The following is an 18,261-nucleotide window of genomic DNA, read 5'->3' as shown; positions in this document are numbered from 1 at the left end:
AGCACCAGAGTGTGTTATTGAAAAAATGTGGTACCATCAGAATCCCCAAAATGTTTTCTTGATTATGTTATTTGGAAAATCCCAATGAAAAAGTTGTTGTTGTTGGCTCACATTTGCTGTTTATGACTCACTTTGGTAACACTTTACTTGACATCCAGCGTCATAACACGTTATGACACAGATATAACGAGGTTATAATATGTCATAATCTGTTATAATATGGTCATAACACTGTCATGACACAGATATAACCAGGTTATAATATGGTCATAACACTGTCATGACACAGATATAACCAGGTTATAATATGTCATAACCTGTTATAATATGGTCATAACACTGTCATGACACAGATATAACCAGGTTATAATATGTCATAACCTGTTATAATATGGTCATAACACTGTCATGACACAGATATAACCAGGTTACAATATGGTCATAACCTGTTATAATATGGTCATAACACTGTCATGACACAGATATAACCAGGTTATAATATGGTCATAACACTGTCATGACACAGATATAACCAGGTTATAATATGGTCATAACACTGTCATGACACATATTTAGACCTGTTGTGACATACATTGTGTTATTTTATGGCTGGTTATGACACCTACATAAGAGTGTCAAAACCCACAAAACCTACCACACAAGGCAAAACATTCCATCACACCATAGCCTACATGTCAACAGTATGTTCATATTATATATATTTTTTTAATTGATCATATTTAATTATCATTGTAATTGCGCACACATTGATGTCAGACATGCACCAACCCCAATTCTTTGTGGCTGATGACTGATATCAGGAGCAGGACATGATAACCTCTTTTTTACTGATATAAGGACATGTACAGTTAAAGTCGGAGGTTTACATACACCTTAGCCATCTCTAGGAGACAGAACGCATCTCCTTCCTGAGCGGTATGATGGCTGCGTGGTCCCATGGTGTTTATACTTGCGTACCATTGTTTGTACTGATGAACATGGTACTTTCAGGCATTTGGAAATTGCTCCCAAGGATGAACCAGACTTGGGTGACTCAAATAATGCCTCAAATGATGTCAATTAGCCTATCAGAAGCTCCTAAAGCAATGACATCATATTCTGGAATTTTCCAAGCTGTTTAAAGGCACAGTTACCTTAGTGTATGTAAACTTCTGACCCACTGGAATTGTGATACAGTGAATTATAAGTGAAATAATCTGTCTGTAAACAATTGTTGGAAAGATTACTTGTGTCATGCACAAAGGAGATGTCCTAACCGACTTGCCAAAACTACAGTTTGTTAACAAGACATTTGTGGAGTGGTTGAAAATGACCTAAGTGCATGTAAACTTCTGACTTCAACTGTACGTGATAGGCATATCTGGCTTATATGATTATGATGGTCATAATGCTTCTTGACACTGTCATAAAGTATATTTTCTAAGTCCAAGTGAAGTGACACAGGATGGTCATAATGCTTCATGACAGTGTCATAAAGTGTATTTTCTTAGTCCAAGTGAAGTGACACAGGATGATCATAATGCTTCATGACAGTGTCATAAAGTGTATTTTCTTAGTCCAAGTGAAGTGACACAGGATGGTCATAATGCTTCATGACAGTGTCATAAAGTGTATTTTCTTAGTCCAAGTGAAGTGACAAAGGAGGGTCATAATGCTTCATGACAGTGTCATAAAGTGTATTTTCTTAGTCCAAGTGAAGTGACACAGGATGGTCATAATGCTTCATGACAGTGTCAGAAAGTGCATTTTCTACAAGGTATTTAAAAGATGATGAAAAAACATATTATATAACACATTATGACACTGGGTGTAAAGTAAAGTGTTACCCTCGCTTTTCAAGAAGAATAAAATGTGCTTGCCTTTGAAACATCTGGAGAGAAACATTTACTTAGTGTTTTTGCATTTGTTGTAAAGGATCCAAGCTTTTAAAATACCAGCTTTGTGAAATCATGTGAATTCCACGTGGCTGTTGACCGAGGTACAAAGAACAGGTGGCCTAGTCGAGTAAAGTTGAGTAAACAAATAGTCTGTCCTTTTGCCAAGCTTCTTGGCTCTCAACAACATTAGGGAAAATCCAGCCTTGCAACCAATTCATATTCTGGTGTTGGGGAAAGAAATTGAAGGATTAAGTGACATTCTTCCACTGGGAGATCTGGTCATTATCTGATGTATTCCATTTTGAGTTTGCGTCCCAATATTACACTTTATATACATCATAGAATACTGAAATATAACAGAACTGTTAGACATAGAAACACCGGATTTTCTGCGTTAAAAAAATCAAATAATGTTTACTAATGACTCAATTATGAAAAATATGAATGTCACTCCACCTGTGAGGCCACTAGGTCATTTGACTGCAGGACAGGGCTACTACCACATCCCAGTTGAAAGCACCTTCTGACATGTGTTAGTGTGCCATCTCATTCTTATGGCCACTCGTTGGAGTGGAGTAGTTTGTTCATAACCATCCTCCTTTTAGTCCGTGCAAAAATGAGTTTGCAATATTATCGATTAACTGTAAAATGAGAGGCTTTCATTGACAAAGAGAAAAAAAGCTACAGTGCTTTGTAACAAAGAGGTGAGCGTATAACATACATGTCACACCCTGGCCATAGAGAGCCCTCGGTTCTCTACGGTGTTTAGGTCAGAGCGTGACTGGGGGGGTTATCTAGTTTATAGATTTCTAGGTTGGTGGTTTGTGTTGTTCCCAAATAGAGGCAGCTGGTAATCGTTTCCTCTAATTGGGGATCATATTTAGGTAGGCTTTTTCCCCACCTGCATTTGTGGGATATTGTTTTGTGTTTGTGCACCATGTCGTCACGTTTAGTTGTTCGTTTAGTGATATATTTTGTTTGGTTTAAGTTTCTCTTTGAATTAAATATGTGGAACTCAACATCCGCTGCGCCTTGGTCCTGTTCTTACGACAACCGTGACAGTACAGCATGTTGTCGTGTACTTATATTACTGTAGATCTAGGGATTGATGGTGACTGAACAGTATCATGTACCCCATCAGTGTAATTACAGTATAGAAAACAGCCATTGTTAATAGGAACTGTGTCAGGGCTAACGAGTTGGCAGATTGTCACTCAGATGGTATCATTCATTAATGTCTCTGAAACAGGTGGGAGGGCTGGCATAATACAATAACTGATGCAAGGACAGAGGGATGGATGCCCTGCCTGCCTGCCTCCCCTCCCTCCCTCCCTCCCTCCCACAAGCATGAAGCTATATACTGTACAAGGAGTACAAGGAGTACCAATACCATATAACATTCAGCGATATGTGGTAATTGAGGTAAATATGTACGTGTAGGCAGGGGTAACGTGACTAGGAATCAGGATATAATAATAAGAGTGAAAAGTAGCAGCAGAGTATATGATGGGTGTATGTGTGAGTGTGTGATTGCATGCGTGTGTATGTGGCATCAGTACACGTGAGTGTGTGTGTGGATAGAGACCTGTAAGTGTGTATATAGCCAGTGCAGGTAGAGTCAGTGCAGGTAGTCCATACAGATAGTCCGGGTAGCCATTGATTAGCTATTCAGCAGTCTAATTGCTTTCAAGATAGAAGCTGTCTCGGAGCCTGTTGGTCTGAGACCCGTTGCTCTGGTACCGCTTGCCTGACAGTAGCACAGAGAACAGTCCATGGCTTGGGTGGCTGAAGTCTTTGGCAATTTCCTGGGCCTTCCTTAGACACCGCCTGGTATAAAGGTCCTGGACGGCATGGAGTTCGGCCCCGTTGATGTACTGGGCTGTCCACATCACCCTCTGTAGAACATTGTGGTCGAGGGCAGTGCAGTTGCCATACCAGACGGTGAAACAGCCAGTCAAGATACTCTCAATGGTGCAGCTATAGAACTTCTTGAGGATCTGAGGGACAAACCTGTATTTTTAGTTATTGTTTTTGATTTGTTGTTGAAACAGAGGAGAGAAGCCTCCGGCAGCGTCGTCAAATTATTGGAATGATGTCAGAGGGGAAAAAACAGTGTCGGTTGTTTGCTTCTTTGTTGTTGTAATATCCCAAGCAGACGTGGCAGTTTCACCAATTAAGGATTCCAGCTGTAGCCCTTTCCTGCAGTCAAATGACCTACTGTAGTGGCCTCAAAAAGGAGGATGGTTATGAACAAACTACTCCACTCCTAAGAGTGGTACTTTTGTTTCGAAGTAGGTTTGTTTGACTACCAAGAAACACTCTTTGTGACACAGATTTGGTCCACTGCAGTAAAATGTTTTTAAAGCAGGAGAAAGAGACGAGTCGGTGCACTGTTGCCAGCCTTTACTCTTCAGCTGTTCTCTGTATGGTTGCACTTTCACGTTGCTGTACTACGCATTCGGCATCCTCTCTACTTTCGCTGCAGCACAGGATAGTTTTGTCTGTCTATACAAAGGTCTTAGTCACGAATGTTTCAAACTATTCATGTGGATTCAATCGCTGCTATTCAATAGGGAATCAACAAAGGTTTACTGATTGCCAATCAGAGGATTAGAACTGTCCCTTTGAACCAGGTGACTCATGCCTGAGTCATCTGTGATCATATAACATTCAAAACCTCCTTAGATCAACAAGTCACCTACAGGAATTTCATAACTCTGGACGTCATTCATTTGTTAAATATTTTCCAATTTCCAATCCATTGCTCTGAGTCATATGAGTTCATTGTATTTCATGCTCCCATTGAGGAGTCTCTCTATCTACGTAAATAGTGTAGTGGAGTCAGGCAAGATGGCCATGGACTTTCTTTGTTAGGCAGGGTCTGTTACGCCAACTTAAAAGCTACTTGAAACTTTACATCTTTCAGTTTGAATGACTCCTCGGCAGTGATACAATCCCGTCAAAAGTTTAATTCATAGATTTGTTTCTTCAGAATGCAATCATTTATCATGTTTACGCATTTGACCTTCACTGTCCTCAAACCTTTGACCACGTATTAACAGATACACAGTCATCTGTTGTCGTCTGGAGGACTGGCTGCTGGCTGCTTGTCAACAACTTTTCAATCTATTTATGTATTGCCTCATGACCTTAGTTTAACTGTTGTACCCCATCAGATTCCCCCCAAAAGTATTGTTTTACTCCATTGTTTGTTAACAATGTAAACAAAAACTGTATAGCCTCAAAACATGGTTAAAACTATCATTTTAATTCCATGGATGGTCAGTCCTTGCATCCATAACTCTATCATTTTGAAAGTGGTTTCATTTCTCCAGCCCCATCGCACATCCCTTTACTGTTTCCGGTTCCGGGTTGCAGCGAGCGGTCGCATCTACACTTCGGTCCGCAGGTAGTATAACTTTTCATTACATTTCATTATAGTACAACGGTTTGATTTGTCTAATCTTAGCAATTTCTTCTTAGCTAGCTACATAGCCGTCTTTGTATCAAAGATAATTGCGTAATTATCGTATTTCGTCGTCCTAACGTAGTCTACACTGCTATCTGCCCAGCAGCTAGCTAACGTCCACCGTCTACTAGCACTGTAGAAACTATTACACTCAACTGAACGACTCGATTAGTGTAGTGTTAGCTAGCTACATAGTTGTCTTTGCTGTCTTCGTATCCAAGATAATTGTGTAGTTTAGAGTGTGTAGACTTAGAGTGATTATCTTAATTTACTGAGGTTAGCTAGCCAGCTATTTGTCGTCCTTAACGTAGGAGATACTGCTAGCTAGCTAGCCAACAGCTAGCCAACGTCTACCGAATAGAACTTCAACAACCCGGTCAACATTCCGCTTCGCTCCACCGGTAGTATCACATTTTCATTTCACTTCATTACAGTACAACGGTTTGATTTGTTTGATCGTAGCTAGCTAGCTACATAGCCGTCTTTGTATCTAAGACAATTGTGTAGTCTAGAGCGATTTTCTAGGTTAGCTAGCCAGCTATTGTCGTTCTTTTAACGTAACGTAACGTAATCAACACTGCTAGCTAGCCAGCTAGCCCCCGAATAGCAGCACTATAGAAACTATTACACTCGACGGAACGACTTGATTAGTGTAGTGTCAACAACGCAGCCACTGCCAGCTAGCAAGTGGTCATTCTCTCTTTCTCCCCTTACCCATCTGTCTATCGCGTCCTTTGAATTCCATGCTGTCACAGTTACCAGCCCTTTCAAGCTTAACATCCTTATCATTTATCGCCCTCCAGGTTCCCTCGGAGAGTTCATCAATGAGCTTGATGCCTTGATAAGCTCCTTTCCTGAGGACGGCTCACCTCTCACAGTCCTGGGCGACTTTAACCTCCCCACGTCTACCTTTGACTCATTCCTCTCTGCCTCCTTCTTTCCACTCCTCTCCTCTTTGACCTCACCCTCTCACCTTCCCCCATTACTCACAAGGCAGGCAATACGCTCGACCTCATCTTTACTAGATGCTGTTCTTCCACTAACCTCATTGCAACTCCCCTCCAAGTCTCCGACCACTACCTTGTATCCTTTTCCCTCTCGCTCTCATCCAACACTTCCCACACTGCCCCTACTCGGATGGTATCGCGCCGTCCCAACCTTCGCTCTCTCTCCCCCGCTACTCTCTCCCTCTTCCATCCTATCATCTCTTCCCTCTGCTCAAACCTTCTCCAACCTATCTCCTGATTCTGCCTCCTCAACCCTCCTCTCTTCCCTTTCTGCATCCTTTGACTCTCTATGTCCCCTATCCTCCAGGCCGGCTCGGTCCTCCCCTCCCGCTCCGTGGCTCGACGACTCATTGCGAGCTCACAGAACAGGGCTCCGGGCAGCCGAGCGGAAATGGAGGAAAACTCGCCTCCCTGCGGACCTGGCATCCTTTCACTCCCTCCTCTCTACATTTTCCTCCTCTGTCTCTGCTGCTAAAGCCACTTTCTACCACTCTAAATTCCAAGCATCTGCCTCTAACCCTAGGAAGCTCTTTGCCACCTTCTCCTCCCTCCTGAATCCTCCTCCCCCTCCCCCTCCTCCCTCTCTGCAGATGACTTCGTCAACCATTTTGAAAAGAAGGTCGACGACATCCGATCCTCGTTTGCTAAGTCAAACGACACCGCTGGTTCTGTTCACACTGCCCTACCCTGTGCTCTGACCTCTTTCTCCCTCTCTCTCCAGATGAAATCTCGCTTCTTGTGACGGCCGGCCGCCCAACAACCTGCCCGCTTGACCCTATCCCCTCCTCTCTTCTCCAGACCATTTCCGGAGACCTTCTCCCTTACCTCACCTCGCTCATCAACTCATCCCTGACCGCTGGCTACGTCCCTTCCGTCTTCAAGAGAGCGAGAGTTGCACCCCTTCTGAAAAAAACTACACTCGATCCCTCCGATGTCAACAACTACAGACCAGTATCCCTTCTTTCTTTTCTCTCCAAAACTCTTGAACGTGCCGTCCTTGGCCAGCTCTCCCGCTATCTCTCTCAGAATGACCTTCTTGATCCAAATCAGTCAGGTTTCAAGACTAGTCATTCAACTGAGACTGCTCTTCTCTGTATCATGGAGGCGCTCCGCACTGCTAAAGCTAACTCTCTCTCCTCTGCTCTCATCCTTCTAGACCTATCGGCTGCCTTCGACACTGTGAACCATCAGATCCTCCTCTCCACCCTCTCCGAGTTGGGCATCTCCGGCGCGGCCCACGCTTGGATTGCGTCCTACCTGACAGGTCGCTCCTACCAGGTGGCGTGGCGAGAATCTGTCTCCTCGCCACGCGCTCTCACCACTGGTGTCCCCCAGGGCTCTGTTCTAGGCCCTCTCCTATTCTCGCTATACACCAAGTCACTTGGCTCTGTCATAACCTCACATGGTCTCTCCTATCATTGCTATGCAGACGACACACAATTAATCTTCTCCTTTCCCCCTTCTGATGACCAGGTGGCGAATCGCATCTCTGCATGTCTGGCAGTGTGGATGACGGATCACCACCTCAAGCTGAACCTCGGCAAGACGGAGCTGCTCTTCCTCCCGGGGAAGGACTGCCCGTTCCATGATCTCGCCATCACGGTTGACAACTCCATTGTGTCCTCCTCCCAGAGCGCTAAGAACCTTGGCGTGATCCTGGACAACACCATGTCGTTCTCAACTAACATCAAGGCGGTGGCCCGTTCCTGTAGGTTCATGCTCTACAACATCCGCAGAGTTGCCTCACACAGGAAGCGGCGCAGGTCCTAATCCAGGCACTTGTCATCTCCCGTCTGGATTACTGCAACTCGCTGTTGGCTGGGCTCCCTGCCTGTGCCATTAAACCCTACAACTCATCCAGAACGCCGCAGCCCGTCTGGTGTTCAACCTTCCCAAGTTCTCTCACGTCACCCCGCTCCTCCACTCTCTCCACTGGCTTCCAGTTGAAACTCGCATCCGCTACAAGACCATGGTGCTTGCCTACGGAGCTGTGAGGGGAACGGCACCGCAGTACCTCCAGGCTCTGATCAGGCCCTACACCCAAACAAGGGCACTGCGTTCATCCACCTCTGGCCTGCTCGCCTCCCTACCAGCCCAGTCAAAACTGTTCGCTGCTCTGGCCCCCCAATGGTGGAACAAACTCCCTCACGACGCCAGGACAGCGGAGTCAATCACCACCTTCCGGAGACACCTGAAACCCCACCTCTTTAAGGAATACCTAGGATAGGATAAAGTAATCCTTCTCACCCCCCCCCCCTTAAATGATTTAGATGCACTATTGTAAAGTGGCTGTTCCACTGGATGTCATAAGGTGAATTCACCAATTTGTAAGTCGCTCTGGATAAGAGCGTCTGCCAAATGACTTAAATGTAAATGTAAAACGTTGTTATTGTTCAAACTGCAGATTACCATTGGCTACATTAGGGTGCTTCTAAGACAGGATGGAGGAATTCACAATTGACAAGAGGAGAATCTACATAGTAAAGCACTCAAAGCAAAAATATAACACCACTCAGCACAGATGCTACGACTCTACCTGACAGCCATGTGGTTGAAATACAGTTCTCACCAGGGTGCTGTACCTTTAAAGAGATGGTGTGGTCAATGCCGTGCTGTGGGGAACCATATGGTTAAAGGACATCAAGGAACTTTGCAGATCAAATGAGCCATTTAATGTGACCGACCGAGAAAATGGGAAGGCAATGGGAGCAGTGCTTTCTGGGTCTGCTGTGACCAAATGAGAAAATGGGAAGAGGGCATGGGAAGGTAAAGGGAGCAGTGCTTTCTGGGTCTGCTGTGACCAAATGAGAAAATGGGAAGAGTGCATGGGAAGGCAAAGGGAGCAGTGCTTCCTGGGTCTGATATTGTGATGTCAGCGTAGTGTAGTCTACTGATCAGCTGCATTCCCCAGTTGTCTCTCATTGTGGGTCATATGACCATAGAATTAGGAGTTAGAATAGTTATTTAATAGGATCTCTATACATATTATTCAGCTGGAGTGGACTGACAAACACATTAGCTAGCTACATCCTCTCATGAGAAACAAAAGTCCTTTTGGAAAATTAGTCAAATTAACCACATGGATGAGCTTACTTTCACTCAGAGCCTAATTTAGTTACATGGAGAGTTTTTCTCCTGTAATTTCTAATTTGCATCATGCTATGTCACTACCTGCTGACTAGCTTTTAAAAGATTATAATGAACAGAGAACTGTATTTTCTCAGCGGTATGGTTTTGCTATCTTGTCTGTGTAATCCAACGACAAGTTGACTTGAGTGTGATCTTGGAGGGAAGACACTGTGCTGATAATATAAACTGTCAGGCCCATTGACTGCCCTGATACAGGTGGAGATTGTTGTAGTATTCATTACATGAGCTTGAAGCCAAAACAGACCGTAAAGTCATACGTTTGTCCCTCTCCATTAACAGTCAGCATGTTATTTTTATATAGCCTTAGGGGTTTGCAGGTACAGTATGTGGACTCCATACCACACAAATGCGTTATAAGACAAGACAAACATGGACATGCTCGGGGAAATGCTTTGACGTTGCCAGTTTATCCATATCGGTAAGAAGAATGACCTTGCTGTATTTCTATGTGATTGAGTGTGTGCATTTATATGAAGTTCATTTACATGTTGTTAACAATTATGTAGTAAGTCACTAATAGTTCAGCACCACAATATGACATCTAGTGATTGAAGAAGTGTTTACCTGGCTCTGTGGATCTACCGTTGACTACAAGCTGTTGTTATTTGATTGTGATAAGTTATTATGATTGGGTGAAGCAGCCAAGCATGCTCAGTGCTTACACATGAAGTGCAGTGATAGTGGAGGGGGGAGTTGACTGGGGTGGTGCCTCCCTGAGGGCTGCGACAGGGCCGTGGCAGGATGTGACCCATGCCAGGGCCCCTAAGCGATGTGCTGCTACCGCACCTACTGGAGCTGGGCTGACGGTCGCCATCATATGCTCTCTGCTCCACAAGGGCATGGACTCTGGCGGGGGATTGAGAGTGCACTGCCAGGGGTGGAAGAATGGGAGAAAAACAGAGAGAGAGGGGGAGAAAGGGAGAAGAGGATAGAGAGTGAGTAGGGGAAGAGGAGAGAGTGAGTAGGGGAAGGAGAGTGTGCCCTAACAAGGAAGCCAGGGGAAAGAATACAAGCCACAGAGAGAGAGTTCCGTAAGGGTTAGATCACGTGACAAACTCATTCCACAGAGGGCCATGTATCTGCAGGTTATCCCTTCACCCTTGTACTTGATAGATGAATTAAGGTCACTAATTAGTAAGGAACTCCCCTCACCTGGTTGTCTAGGTCTTTAATGAAAGGAAAAACCAAAGACCCACAGACACTTGGGAATCAAATTTGACACCCCTGGGCTAGACGTTGTTGACTGTGGAGTTGTTGACTGTGGAGTGACTGGAAAAAGACAGACTGAGGGAGAAAATACAGCGAAGCAGTGCCTAATTTGTAAATCGGGAGATGCCGGAACAAAAAGTAAGCATCAGAGGGGGGTGACCTGGGGAGCTCTGAGGTACCAGAACGCATGAGAAAAAAATCACCTTCATAAGAAAGCATTGCATGCAAATCATCACATTTGCGTTGTGGCATAGAGCACTAAGTAAAGGCACTTACAGAAGTTGCACACATGGGAGTAAAAACATTTGTGGCCTAGGGTCCGAAAAATTGTTGGCCTTTTTACAAACGCATTTAATGTAATTCTACTTCATTTTACATGACTGGAGACTTTGGCATAATCTTTTTGAATGCTGCGTTCAAAACAACTGGTAACTCGGAACTGGGAAATCTCTGACTTCTGACTTCAGTGTGTTCAAGACAACTGGGGAATTGGGGAAAAAACGAGCTCCGATATGGAAAATTTGTTTTGAACGGAATTCCAAGTGGGGAACTCTGGCCTCTTCTAGACCTCCGAATTTCTGACCTGAAGATCACTGACATCATGATTCAACCTAGTTTTTTTCAGAGTTCCCAGTTGATGATCAAAATGACAGGCTATGACAAACTGAGAATCTGAGATCAATGAAAATGACCTTGTCTTGAATCCATCAATAGCCTAGACCTAGGTGTGTGGAGGCTACAATATGAGGAATCAATTATAGTCCTAAAAAGGCATATGCGCTCGTGTCAAAAAAAGTTTTATTTTTAAAAATTTCATTTTACTTTGTAAAACAATAGTTGGAAGAAAGGTTTATCAAATATTGGTAGCCTACAGCTGACAGATTAGAAAATTATCTTTTCAGCAGGAGCCATTTGCTTTCCAACCTGTATTTTCCCACGATTGTAGACTATTTGAAATATTGGGAAAGGACAGTTTTGTCTGCATGCTGTTTGTTCACCCACAGATTTGCAGCTCGACCCCGACTGTAGGCTATGCCTTATTATTGGGCTACATTACACAGCTAGGCCATTTTTAAAATAAGCTATTGATCCTCTGTGTCTAGATGATAGGCCTTCTCTATTCTGAATGATTTCATTTATTTCTGAACAGACAGCAGTAATTCTATAACTTTGGCAAAAGTATTTCAAATTTTCAGGCTTGCTGCAGCTCCTCCAGAACCTTCGCTCTATAAGGAAATACATTCTGAAGTCTCAAAGCAGAGTGGGAGAGCGAGATAATAGAAAGTGGATCTCATTGTAATTCTGTGAGAGATGGAGGGGTGAGAGAGAGAATTAAAGATGAGGCAACTTGAATTAACTTTGATTGCGTTTATTATAATTTGTACATTGCAAAAAGGGACAATTATTGTTCATGCCAGAAGAGGTATCGGATCTGGCCAAATACAGTTGAAGTCGGAAGTTTACATACACTGAGGTTGGAATCATTAAAACTCTTTTTTCAACCACTCCACAAATGTCTTGCTAACAAACTATAGTTTTGGCAAGTCATTTAGGACATCTACTTTGTGCATGACACAAGTCATTTTTCCAACAATTGTTTACAGACAGATTATTTCACTTATAATTCACTGTATCACAATTCCAGTGGGTCAGAAGTTTACATACACTAAGGTGACTGTGCCTTTAAACAGCTTGGAAAATTCCAGAAAATTGTGTCATGGCTTTAGAAGCTTCTGATAGGCTAATTGGCATCATTTGAGTCATTTGGAGGTGAACCTGTGGATGTGTTTCAAGGCCTACCTTCAAACTCAGTGCCTCTTTGCTTGACCTCATGGGAAAATCAACAGAAATCAGCCAAGACCTCAGAAAAAAAATTGTAGACCTCCACAAGTCTGGTTCATCCTTGGGAGCAATTTCCAAATGCCTGAAGGTACCACGTTCATCTGTACAAACAGTAGTACGCAAGTATAAACACCATGGGACCACGTAGCCGTCATACCGCTCAGGAAAGAGACGCGTTCTGTCTCCTAGAGATGAATGTACATTGGTGCGAAAAGTGCAAATCAATCACAGAACAACAGCAAAGAACCTTGTGAAGATGCTGGAGGAAACAGGTACAAAATTATCTATATCCACAGTAAAACGAGTCCTATATCGACATAACCTGAAAGGCCGCTCAGCAAGGAAGAAGCCACTGCTCCAAAACCGCCATAAAAAAGACAGACTACGGTTTGCAACTGCACATAGGGACAAAGATGGTACTTTTTGGAGAAATGTCCTCTGGTCTGATGAAACAAAAATAGAACTGTTTGGCCACAATGCCCATCGTTATGTTTGGAGGAAAAAGGGGGAGACTTGCAAGCCAAAGAATACCATCCCAACCGTGAAGCACGGGGGTGGCAGCATCATGTTGTGGGGGTGCTTTGCTGCAGGAGGGACTGGTGCACTTCACAAAATAGATGCATCATGAGGAAGAAAAAATTATGTGGATATATTGAAGCAACGTCTCTAGACATCAGTCAGGAAGTTAAAGCTTGGTCGCAAATTAGTCTTCCAAATGGACAATGACCCCAAGCATACTTCCATAGTTGTGGCAAAATGGCTTAAGGACAACAAATTCAAGCTATTGGAGTGGCCATCACAAAGCCCTGACCTCAATCTTATGGAAAATTTGTGGGCAGAACTGAAAAAGTGTGTGCGAGCAAGGAGGCCTACAAACCTGTCTCAGTTACACCATCTCTGTCAGGAGGAATGGGTCAACATTCACCCAACTTATTGTGGGAAGCTTGTGGAAGGCTACCGTAAACATTTGACCCAAGTTAAACAATTTAAAGGCAATGCTACCAAATACTAAATGAGTGTATGTATACTTCTGACCCACTGGGAACATGATGAAAGAAATAAAAGCTGAAATAAATAATTCTCTCTACTATTATTTTGACATTTCACATTCTTAAAATAAAGTGGTGATCCTAACTGACCTAAAACGGGGAATTTTTACTAGGATTAAATGTCAGGAATTGTGAAAAAGTGAGTTGAAATGTTTTTGGCTAAGGTGTATGTAAACTTCCGACTTCAACTGTAGGTTCTAGAACGAAACAGTCCAAAACTGAGCGGTGCCAGATCCTGTTCCGGTAGGATCCCGGTCAAATTAAGCACTGGAGTGAGGGAATGAGAGAGGTGAATAGCGGTTTAGAGAAAGCATCTTCTCTCCGGAAATGGAGAGAAGATTGGAAGTGCTGAGTGATTAACCGAAATGTCATTGTTTTTCTCCGGTTATTAAACAAATAGTTGGACGATGTCGGTTCAATTACTTGAATTCCATTTAGGTCGTTATTTTTGTGATCCCAACGCGCCGTTTCTCTAGAGAGATGTAAAATCATTAACGAGAGAAATCGAGTCAAAAACTATACGGGACACTGGGCTGAAGGGAGTTGTAGTTTTCGTTAACCAACTATTAATTCACCTTGTTCAGAGCAGAAATGTGGTAATTAACTACCGTAACCACGTTTTCATCCACAGTTGATATGTGGGTAAAGTATACGGTATAAAAAAATACACCAGCTGTGATGGAAACAGGAAGATTTGGTACAATTGTATAAATGCGGACAGATAATTTCTTAGTTTGACATGGTGGGATCTTTTTGTGTCTGTAAAATTAATTATGGAGGAATGGCGGTGGAAACGCCTTTAAGCTCACATATTTATGTAATAACATCATTTCGAAGTAAACTTGTCACACGATGATATTGTGTGTGGCCCTCCCACCACGACTCAGAGGACACCATGCAGTTTATTAGGCTACAGATTAAATAAATTATGAACTTCACAGGGTGGTGACAGTGCGCGGTGATAAGCATGGTGCTCCTTTCCGAATAAATATCGAGGGTCTTATTCTGGTGACACGATGCAGACTGCCATTTGTAAAATATAAATATCCATAATAATTTAATCATGTTTACTAGCCAGTGGCGACCAGTCATCCAGGGTAGGTGGGGCACCTGCTTTGAGCCCCACACTTTTGCATATAATTTTAGCATTAATACGTGTCACATAACAGTTTCCAAACAATGTAAAAAAAATTTAATAATCACATGAGTTAATAAAGCCTCCATACAAACATGGTCTCTTTTTTGCTTCCTTGAGTAAGGCAGCTCCACAATGCAGGTGTTTCAGCCTAGCTTAGCGCTTTCTGTGGTGGTGGTGGGGCAGCCAGCGGAAAATACGGAGTTTAGGGGTTGGTAATGTTCTCTAGTTGTGCCGTGATTGGCTTTGTGTTCTGTAACTCATGGGGACACTTAATCACTGCCAAATCTAACATGCTGACCACACCGCCCACGTTGTGTTCATGAGAATTGCTAAATAAATGTACATATACATGTTATTCAATCTACAATCTAAACTCGATGCCCTCAATCTCACAAAAATTATCACCGAACCCACCAGGAACAACCCTAACTCCGTAAATATGGGCACCCTCATAGATATTATCATGACCAACTTGCCCTCCATATACACCTCTGCTGTTTTCAAGGATGTCAGCGATCCCTGCCTCATTGCCTGCATCCATTATGGGTCCGCGGTCAAACGACCACCCCTCATCACTGTCAAACACTCCCTAAAACACTTCTTCGAGCAGGCCTTTCTAATCGACCTGTCCAGGTTATCCTGGAAGGATATTGACCTCATCCCGTCAGTCGAGGATGCCTGGTCGTTCTTTTAAAGTAATTTCCTCACAATCTTAAATAAGCATGCCCTTTAAAAAAATGTAGAACTAAGAACAGATACAGTTCTTGGTTCACTCCAGACCTGACTGCCATCGACCAGCACAAAAACATTCTGTGGCGGACTGCACTAGCATCGAATAGTCCCCGCGATATGCAACTTTTCAGGGAAGTCAGGAATCAATACACGCAGTCAGTCAGGAAAGCAAAGACTAGCTTTTTCGAAACAGAAATTTGCATCCTGTAGCTCTATGTTATGGGATTTTTATCAATAATGATTAAATGAGGTATACTGCACTATAACTGGCAAAAATTCTACCCTGTCTTTCTTGTAGTATTAAATCATGTTTGTTCATTAGGAAGGGGTTATATGGCATGTACCTAGGAAGAAAGGAATGTATGTGAAGATAAGTAGAGGACAGGGAGAGCTCCTCCAGAGTTATAGTGTCTGGGGGAGCCTGAGAGGTTATAAACTGTGGTTAGACCCATGAGAAAATCTATGTTGGTGTGTATGCATGTGCGTAGTTTAGGATGGTTTAAGAAGGAAGGTATTTGTGAAAACTTGAGAGCTCTCGCAAATAAATTGGGATCTGGTCAATTGTGACCTGGGAATTACTTGACACTAACTCCAAAACGTTTTGGGACACTGTAAAGTCCATGGAGAATAAGAGTACCTCCTCCCAGCTGCCCCACTGCACTGAGTCTAGGTAACACTGTCACCGCAACCCCCGCAGCTACTTGCCCAAGCCTCCCCAGCTTTTCCTTCACCCAAATCCAGATAGATGTTCTGAAAGAGCTGCAAAACCTGGACCCGTACAAATCAGCGGGGCTAGACAATCTGGACCCTCTCTTTTTAAAATTATCCGCCGCCATTGCTGCAACCCCTATTACCAGTCCGTTCAACCTCTCTTTCGTATCATCCGAGATCCCTAAAGATTGGAAAGCTGCCGCGGTCATCCCCCTCTTCAAAGGTGGTGACACTCTAGACCCAAACTGTTACAGACCTATATCCATCCTGACCTGCCTTTCTAAAGTCTTCAAAAGCCAAGTTAATAAACAGATCACTGACCATTTCGAATTCCACCATACCATCTCCGTTGTGCAATCTGGTTTCCGAGCTGGTCACGGGTGCACCTCAGCCACGCTCAAGTTCCTAAACTATATTATAACCGCCATCGATAAAAGACAGTACTGTGCAGCCGTCTTCATCGACCTGGCCAAGGCTTTCAACTCTGTTAATCACTGCATTCTTATCAGCATACTTAATAGCCTTGGCTTCTCAAATGACTGCCTCGCCTGGTTCACCAACTACTTCTCAGACAGAGTTCAGTGTGTCAAATCAGAGGGCCTGTTGTCTGGACCTCTGGCAGTCTCTATGGGGGTGCCACAGGGTTCAATTCTCAGGCCAACTTTTTTCTCTGTATATATCAACCATGTCACTCTTGCTGCGGGTGATTCCCTGATCCACCTCTACACAGACAACACCATTCTGTATACATCTGGCCCTTCTTTGGACACTATGTTAACAAACCTCCAAACAAGCTTCAATACCATACAACACTCCTAGCGTGGTCTCCAACTGCTCTTAAACGCTAGTAAAAACCAAATGCATACTCTTCAACCGCTCACTGCCCGCACCCGCCCGACTAGCATCACTACTCTAGACGGTTCTGACTTAGAATATGTGGACAACTACAAATACCTAGGTGTCTGGCTAGACTGTAAACTCTCCTTCCAGATTCATATTAAACATCTCCAATCCAAAATTAAATCTAGAATCGGCCTATTTCGCAACAAAGCCACCTTCCCCTCGCGTCGCCAAACATACCCTCGTAAAACTGACTATCCTACTTCGGCGATGTCATTTACAAAATAGCTTCCTATACTCTGCTCAGACTGCATCCAGTTTACTATCACAGTGCCATCCAGTTTGTCATCAAAGCCCCTTATACCACCCACCACTGCGACCTGTATGCTCTAGTCGGCTGGCCCTCGCTACTTATTCGTCGCCAGACCCACTGGCTCCAGGTCGTCTATAAGTCTATGCTAGGTAAAGTTCCTCCTTATCTCAGCTCACTGGTCACGATAACAACACTCACCCGTAGCACGCGCTCCAGCAGGTATATCTCACTGGTCATCCCCAAAGCCAACACCCCATTTGGCCGCCTTTACTTCCAGTTTTCTGCTGTCAATGACTGGAACGATTTGCAAAAATCACTGAAGCTGGAGACTTATATTTCCCTCACTAACTTTAAACATTAGCTATCTGAGCGGTTAACCGATCGCTGCAGCTGTACATAGCCCATCTGTAAATAGCCCATCCAATCTACCTACCTCATCCCCATATTGTTTTTATTTACGTTTCTGCTCTTTTGCACACCAGTAATACTACTTGCACATCATCATCTGCTCATCTATCACTCAAGTGTTAGTTTGCTAAATTGTAATAACTCTGCTAATATGGCCTATTTATTGCCTTACGTCCTCATGCCATTTGCTCAAACTGTATGTATATAGACTTTCTTTTTTCTATTGCGTTATTGATGTACGCTTGTTTATTCCATGTGTAACTCTGTTGTTTGCTTTGCTTTATCTTGGCCAGGTCGCATTTGTAAATGAGAACTTGTTCTCATCTAGCCTACCTGGTTAAATAAAGATGAAATTAAAACATTTAAATAAAAAAATTGCAGCCACACTGCTCTATTTGTCCTGCTTCTCCCATCTCTTCATTGGTTATTAGCAGCATAAACCCACATGGGTGATTGAAAGATGAACTGAGGTCCACACTTCAGTCCAGTTGGTGG

The sequence above is a fragment of the Oncorhynchus masou genome, chromosome 2 (assembly GCF_036934945.1).
Source record: "Oncorhynchus masou masou isolate Uvic2021 chromosome 2, UVic_Omas_1.1, whole genome shotgun sequence".
NCBI classification, from domain to species: domain Eukaryota; kingdom Metazoa; phylum Chordata; class Actinopteri; order Salmoniformes; family Salmonidae; genus Oncorhynchus; species Oncorhynchus masou.
Note: the sequence above shows the minus strand (reverse complement) of the source record.